The sequence below is a fragment of the Euphorbia lathyris genome, chromosome 7 (genome assembly GCF_963576675.1).
Source record: "Euphorbia lathyris chromosome 7, ddEupLath1.1, whole genome shotgun sequence".
Taxonomy (NCBI): Eukaryota; Viridiplantae; Streptophyta; class Magnoliopsida; order Malpighiales; family Euphorbiaceae; genus Euphorbia; species Euphorbia lathyris.
Window position 1 is genome coordinate 87945865 of NC_088916.1, and position 6957 is coordinate 87952821.

The 6957-nt window shown below is 32.8% G+C and overlaps 1 long non-coding RNA gene across 1 annotated transcript; it reads right to left on the bottom strand.

The window, feature by feature from the left end:
- Positions 1 to 465: 465 nt before the first annotated feature.
- On the bottom strand, positions 466 to 3761 carry LOC136201259 (uncharacterized). Its single transcript, XR_010673762.1, has 4 exons — positions 3472 to 3761; positions 1770 to 1847; positions 1538 to 1681; positions 466 to 1123 (listed from the first exon to the last, which is right to left on the bottom strand). It is a non-coding gene; the product is annotated as an uncharacterized lncRNA (long non-coding RNA).
- Positions 3762 to 6957: the final 3196 nt, after the last annotated feature.

The following is a 6957-nucleotide window of genomic DNA, read 5'->3' on the forward strand; positions in this document are numbered from 1 at the left end:
TTATCTTTTAGTTTCAAATTTAATCTAATTAATTTTAAAGAAGTTTTGGAACTACATATACACCAAAATTAATATACTTGAAAAAATGTATTATTAATTTTTTCAAATTGTAATTATTTTTTAATATAATATCTTTAAACCAATATTAAATATTATTATAAATTTTTTAACATCATATTTTTTTTTCTTCATTCATAAAATTTATTTATGTGTTTTTGTTTTTTTTGTTGCTAACAAACCCACATGGATTTTGATTTTGTCTTAAATTTTTTTGTAGGCACCTATTTTTCTTAACCAATCGAGTTAGCCTTATGGTAAATCTTTGCACTTTTGCTTTGTTGGGTTTTATGTTTTAATGGAAATTCTGAAAACACTGTAATGATTCTTCAAAAACTAGCATATTACGTTGTCCTAAGAACTGAATAAATAGAAACACCTTCAAATTCAGAGATAACCATGGATTAGACAAGATGATTAAAACGTGGGCAATATTGATACATTAACTCTAAACTGAAGTACAACCAAAGCCTGTAATCTCAACTACTTGGATTATTTATACCTTTGTTCATTCTAAGTGTCTTTATTATTTTGGCAACCTCATCAACATTTGCACATCTTACATTCCAAATATAGTGAATCCATTGTATTTGGTGTTTTTTCTCTTTACCTTCCATTTGATTCTGCCTCTTTTTCCAATGTAGTGCAGTCCCTTCATCTAGCTGTTGCTACTACTGCTTTGAATTACTCTGTTGCTGCTGCTGATGTAAAAATTACTCATGGAGGTGTTCTTTCGCCCAATATGACAGAGAAATCTATCCAGGATCATTTTTCCAAACAATGGTTGTTCATTTTCTGGCATATTTTTTTTGCATCTTAACATCAACAACACCCACACCAATTAACTCAATGAAAAGAGTTGTAACTTCCTTCGTCACTGGAAAACCTCTTGAAAACGCCACGAACATAGTACGGTCATCTTCAGGGACGTTTTTGCAAGGATCCCAGTCCCATAATTCACGTGCACCCAAGTCAAAATCCACAGCGCTTGGGACAATGCTCATACTCCCGAACACTCGATGAGGAAAACTGGGAATTACTAGCGCTTCGCTTGAGCTTGACGATCCTAGAACATGTCGCAATATGTCAGTGAAAAATTTTTATGGCCGAACATTTGTAAAGAAACTTCTTTCTCCACTATCCTAGCAGTGAGAGAGATTTCTGCTGACATTTCTAAAGGTAATGTGTTTGCATCAAGACTTTTCAGACATAAAACAGCCTCATCTGCAATGGCATTGAGCAAAATATCCTAGAGGGGGACGGGGTTCATAACAATACCCAAGAGTGTTCTAGATATTAAGTACTCTGTTGCTGCTGCTTCTCTAAACAAATTGATCAATATTAATTTTTAGGTACAGCACCATGGTTTTGTAGGATCAATCAACCAAAAATGCATCTAAACAACACAAGATCTCTAGAATGATTTCCTTTAAATAATGCATATTTAAAGAAGAAATTAGTAATTTAAACATAAACTTACTTGCAGTCTCATATCATCCTCGCTGTTAGAAGAGATTGTTTTCGCCGGCAACATTCAGCAATCACTGATAAAATATCCTTTTTTTGTTCTTGAGAAAGCCTGAAAGATCTTTGCTGTTCTCATGTTTCTTCACCATTGTTTTTCCTGCACATAGTTAAGGTTTTTCAGATTTTTGTGAATATTTTCCGTTCTTAACAACCCTAGCTATCTATAAAATAATGATTCTTATTACCTCTTTGATGTTGATTTCGATTTGATTTTATTTGTTGCCTGCCAGATCTGTTGAGCCGCTTTTTGTGGAACGTAAACCCTAATCCACAGCACATAAGATTGGAGATATCAATGTCTAATGCACAACCACATTTACAATATGCATTTATGTAGGTCAGGCTATTTGTATGGGATATTGAATTCATATCAAATAATAGGCATCATAGATAAAACAACCCCTACATTTTTTAAGTTCTAAATTACCCTCTATTCTAATCTAATTACATTAAATAACCTTATAATCTTATACAATTACATTCAATAATCCATATTATTGTTCAATTGTATTTAATAATCTCAAAAATCTCATGAACTTTCAAAAGTTCATAATTATTTATATATTTGGCGTGTCTTTCACTTTCTACACCCAAAATATTATCTAAAAAATTCTAACAAGAATTCCTTTCTCTTTCTTTGATGAATCACTAATTATTGTGTATAAGTTTTCCTTAATCGGAATTAATTAAGTATCTAAAAAGCCAGTCAATGTAAGAATTGAATTCATAATATGGCTCAAATCATCCTTCCATTTCCGGTACAAATGGAGACATTTTTCTTTTCTAGCAAGTTACATTTTTATATACTCTGTTGAACTCTTCTTCCGTAGATTTTCCGCATTCCGTTTCCGTGCAACATAGCACATATATATTCCTCAAAAATGCTAATCTCTAAATTCAATCTCTTTACTTGGAAACAATGGAAATAGATTAAGATCTTCAATGGAATTAAATTCATTCGGTGTTGATCAAACAATTAAAAAAGCTGATAATATAGTCATTACAAATGCAATGAATGATATCGGTTGAATCAATCCGCCTAAAAGTAGGCAACTGAATTGAAGCAAAACAATAATACCAATTGAGAAAATCAGGCACCAACAATTTCCTAATCATTTGTTACAAACAACAAATTAGTGTTTTGAGAGAAACATCTAGCATTGTCAAACTAAAATGAACAATAGCTAATGCTTTACTAAATGAACAAACACAGATTTGGACTCTGCAATTTTCTCCATTGCAAATTAAGCTAAAAATAGTTACTCCCAAAGCCACAATCTCAACTAGTTGAAAATGCAGGAAATTACAGCAAAAATAATTGTCTGCTGAAATTTACATAATATTCAGATCAAGCATTAGCAGCATAGTTTCATCATAGCAAATAACAAACAATCTTGATTTGTATAAAAAAACTTATCATAACACCAGAAGCATAAACAAACTTGCGGTTTCAATTTCAAGTAATCATATCATCCTCACACATTAGATAGGTTATATAAACAAACACACTAGAGAGCAACATCTAACAAAAATGAGCATATCAAGTTTAAAACAAACTTATAGAACACATCAGACAACTTATGTAAGGCACTCACAAACAAACAAATTTGACAATAAATCTATTGAAATCACAATTACAATCCTAAAATTCTCACCTTTTGGCATAATCATTTTTTAAAAACCACTATAGAAAACAAGTAATTAAAGAAAAATTAATAATGATAGATCATTTGTAAACACATATAATAAGCTAGAGTAGTTGAAAAACTCATTATATCTTCAGAATTGCTATTAAAACATGAAACCCAACAAAGAAAAACGCAGGAATTTGATTTGTTAATAGTTTCCTGCAAAAAAAAATTATTAAGATAGGATCAAAATACTGACCATCACTTGATGCTCCTCCCTTCTTTCTTGAGGAAGGGTTTTTATAGAATTAAGCTTGATTCTCTTTGGAAATTTACTCGAGGACAGAGCAGTTAGAGATCAGATCCTAAAAGCATTGATGAATGCTAACTTTCTAGAAAAGATAAGCCCTAATCCTAAGTATTGATTTCTATAGAATTGATTATGCCACTTTCTGGAGAAGATAAACCCTAATCCTAACCGTATCCATAATTGATATATGGGCTATCTACTATTCAGATCTCACACAAGAGATATCTATGAACATTGGGTAACGCTAATTGCTATTCCGCGATTGAGAAGAGTAAAGGTGTAAGTCCAGTTATATAGGTGATGTCATCCATTCCTCTCAAACTTCACCTACCCACTAAAGTTTTAAAGTTCTAAATTAGACCTTCTATTTTTGTCTAATTATCTTTAATAGCCTCATATTTTTGTCCAATTTTATCTTTATATAATTAATTTCAATAACCTCAAAATTTCAATTGTTCTCTAAATTCTTAAAAGTTCACAAGTATTTACCAATAAGTTATTTTCTTTTTGACATGTGACACATGGTGTCTCTCACTGTAACAGTTTGGGCCAAATATTAGTCTTAAATTTAACCCTAACGTTCTTAATTCTATTGTGATTTAACCTTAACGTATGAAATTATGCAAATTTAACTCTGATAGTAAGATCAATTTGAGTCATACCTTACCGAAAATTAGAAAAAACATGTTTTATTAGTATTTTACTATCACTTTAGTTTATTAATTTATTAGTAACAAAACTATAAAAATTCTGCTAAAATGCTAAAAACTAAATCTGCTACATATAACTTAATCACAATTTTTTTATCAAATTCTCTTAAATATTTATAGTGTTATTATTATAGTTATAAGAAAAATAAAAAATATATATAACTGCTTCAATCTAACGACAAACTTGTTTGGAAGATACGACGTGATAATTAAATAACAGTAACCAGTCTTTTTGCATTTTCGACAGAGCTTGGCTAAACTTGGTCTTGCTTGGAAAAATTAGGGTTTTATTTGCATCACTTCATATGTTAGGAGCTAAATATGCACCTTGATTGAAGCGTTATGGTTAAATTTGACGCTTATCCCAATAAAAAAATATACAAAATTACAAAATAAATATTACATGTTGCAATTATTGAGTTTCTATAGGGATCGTGCCGTGTCAATTTCGAAGTAGTGTCAAAATTATTAAACCGTAATCCAACCCAAAAAATTTCATTTCAATCTCGTATTAACCTAATCAGGATGATATCGATTACATGTGGTGTTGTCGAGTCATATATAATTTTACTATGGGTCAAAATTATTTTTAGGAAAACCTCAATTTTAATCTTGAGGTTATTGGGAATTTCCCTCTAATTTTACAAAAAGGCTTACTTTTAATCATTGCCCTAAAATATTGGTTCAATTTTATCATTTTCTAATAAATTCCGTGGAAACTTTTTATTCGAAATTATTTTGAAAATGATAAAATAAAATAAAATTTTCTATTATCAAAATAAAATTCACAAAAAAGTTTATGAATGGACAAAATTAAGCTGTTTTATAAGATAAGGACAAAATTATTATCTTTTTCAATAACTTTAGAAGGAATTAGCTTTATAAGTAGATTGATTTGTGTGAAACAAAATCCAGAAATAAGATTTGTTTGGTGCTGGAGAATTCTTCAATTCCACGATAACACCTGCTGGCCCATTCGCCGACTTCTTCAATGATTTGCAACATCGAAGGATTCCTAAACATTTGATGAACCTTTGGAGAGTGGCAATCATCACTTGCCCTTGGCTGATCCGGAAAACTCAGAACCATGATTTTTTTAACGATATCAATCCAAATTACTAAATCCCGGCTATGGCTCTCGGTTCGTGAGACTAGACATTTTGCTGACCCCGGAACCATTCGACAGCGGCCTGCCCCGAACATAATTATCGTTCGCTGGGTCCCCCGCCGGCGGGATGGACCAAAGCCAACACAGATGGATCCGCATCAGGCTCACCAGGTTTGGCAGGTTCAGGAGGCATTTTTCGACACCATAGAGGGTTCCCGAAGGGCTGTTTCGCCTTCCCCATTGGTGAATCCTTTGTGCATATTGCTGAGCTGGGGCTGTCATTTTCGCAATTGAAATCGCATGGGAAAAAGGGTGGCACCAACTATGGATAGAATCAGACTCCTCTTTTGTGGTAAGCATGTTAAAACAGCGTTCTTCGAAGGTCCCGTGGCTGATCTGACAAGCTTGGACGAGATTTTTACACTAATGCGCTAATATGGAGGTAATAATTACACATTTACAGGGAAGGAAACCGCTCGGCTGACTCTTTGGCACGCTTTGGAGCTTCATCCCCGTGATTAACCTGGTGGCACTCTGCCCCTGAATTTTGTCAATCTTTTATTTTTGACGATCTATGTAACGTTGGACATATCTGTTAGAAAAATGGCTTTGAAACATTGGTGTGTTTAATAAAAATGGGTTTGAAAGTGTGGGGTATATTTGTCTTTAACCACTTTGCTCTCAAGAGCACTTTTACAATCCCAAATGGGAAACTTATAACCCTTTGAGTGGGTATATATAGAGTTGGCCTTTAGAAGCCTTTAAATTGTGTTAAGTGGTTTTTAGCAAATATACCACGCGCGCTCGTTCGCGCGACGCCCGCCCGTCCCGACACAACGTTCATATTTTTGGAGGCTATAAACACAACCAGTTTCGAAAAAAACTTTTCTTTCAATCGTTTTCCGAAATCGCTTTCAAGGCAGTGGTCTCCGCCACGGCACAGTTCGATTTCCGATTTCCGTTCTTAATTTCAATTTGGTTTTTCTGTAACCCTCATTTGTTTCCTACAATATCCGTTCTGTTTTATCCTTTCTTTGTACTCTTTTGGATTTTTTAATATAATGGGCTGGGCAGTTTAAGCGGCTAAGGGTGCCAGCCTGGCTGGGATGTCTGGCTTCTTTTTCTGTCCTTGTTCCAACCTTCATTCAAAAAAAGTTGTGTATCCCATTGTTTCTAGAAGAATAGTTTGATTGAGTCTCACCTGTTGAGCTACTAGAGTTAAGAAAGAGTGGAGCAAGTGGCAGGAAAAAAAACATATCCTATCCCTAATTTTCTTCAATCTGGCGACCAAGTTATAGGGAATCTTAAACTACTCTTAGTTGGCTACGAATGGAATTTGGGGGCAAATTCAAAATATGAGAAACTATGTAATAAAATACCTTACACTATTTGCTTAAATTCTACCATCTGGTATGAAGTTGTTGTCTAGTAAATAAGTACAGGTAAAAAATCAATTATGTAAAAAGAAAAATTACTTATAAATGACACCTTTTTATTACTTTTAACAAGGGATCTAATAAAGTTTGAAATAAAAAAATATTTTATTTCATATTAAAAACTTAGTTGCTCATACAAAATATTATCTACGAGCATTTCTAAATGCAGAATCACTAAAAA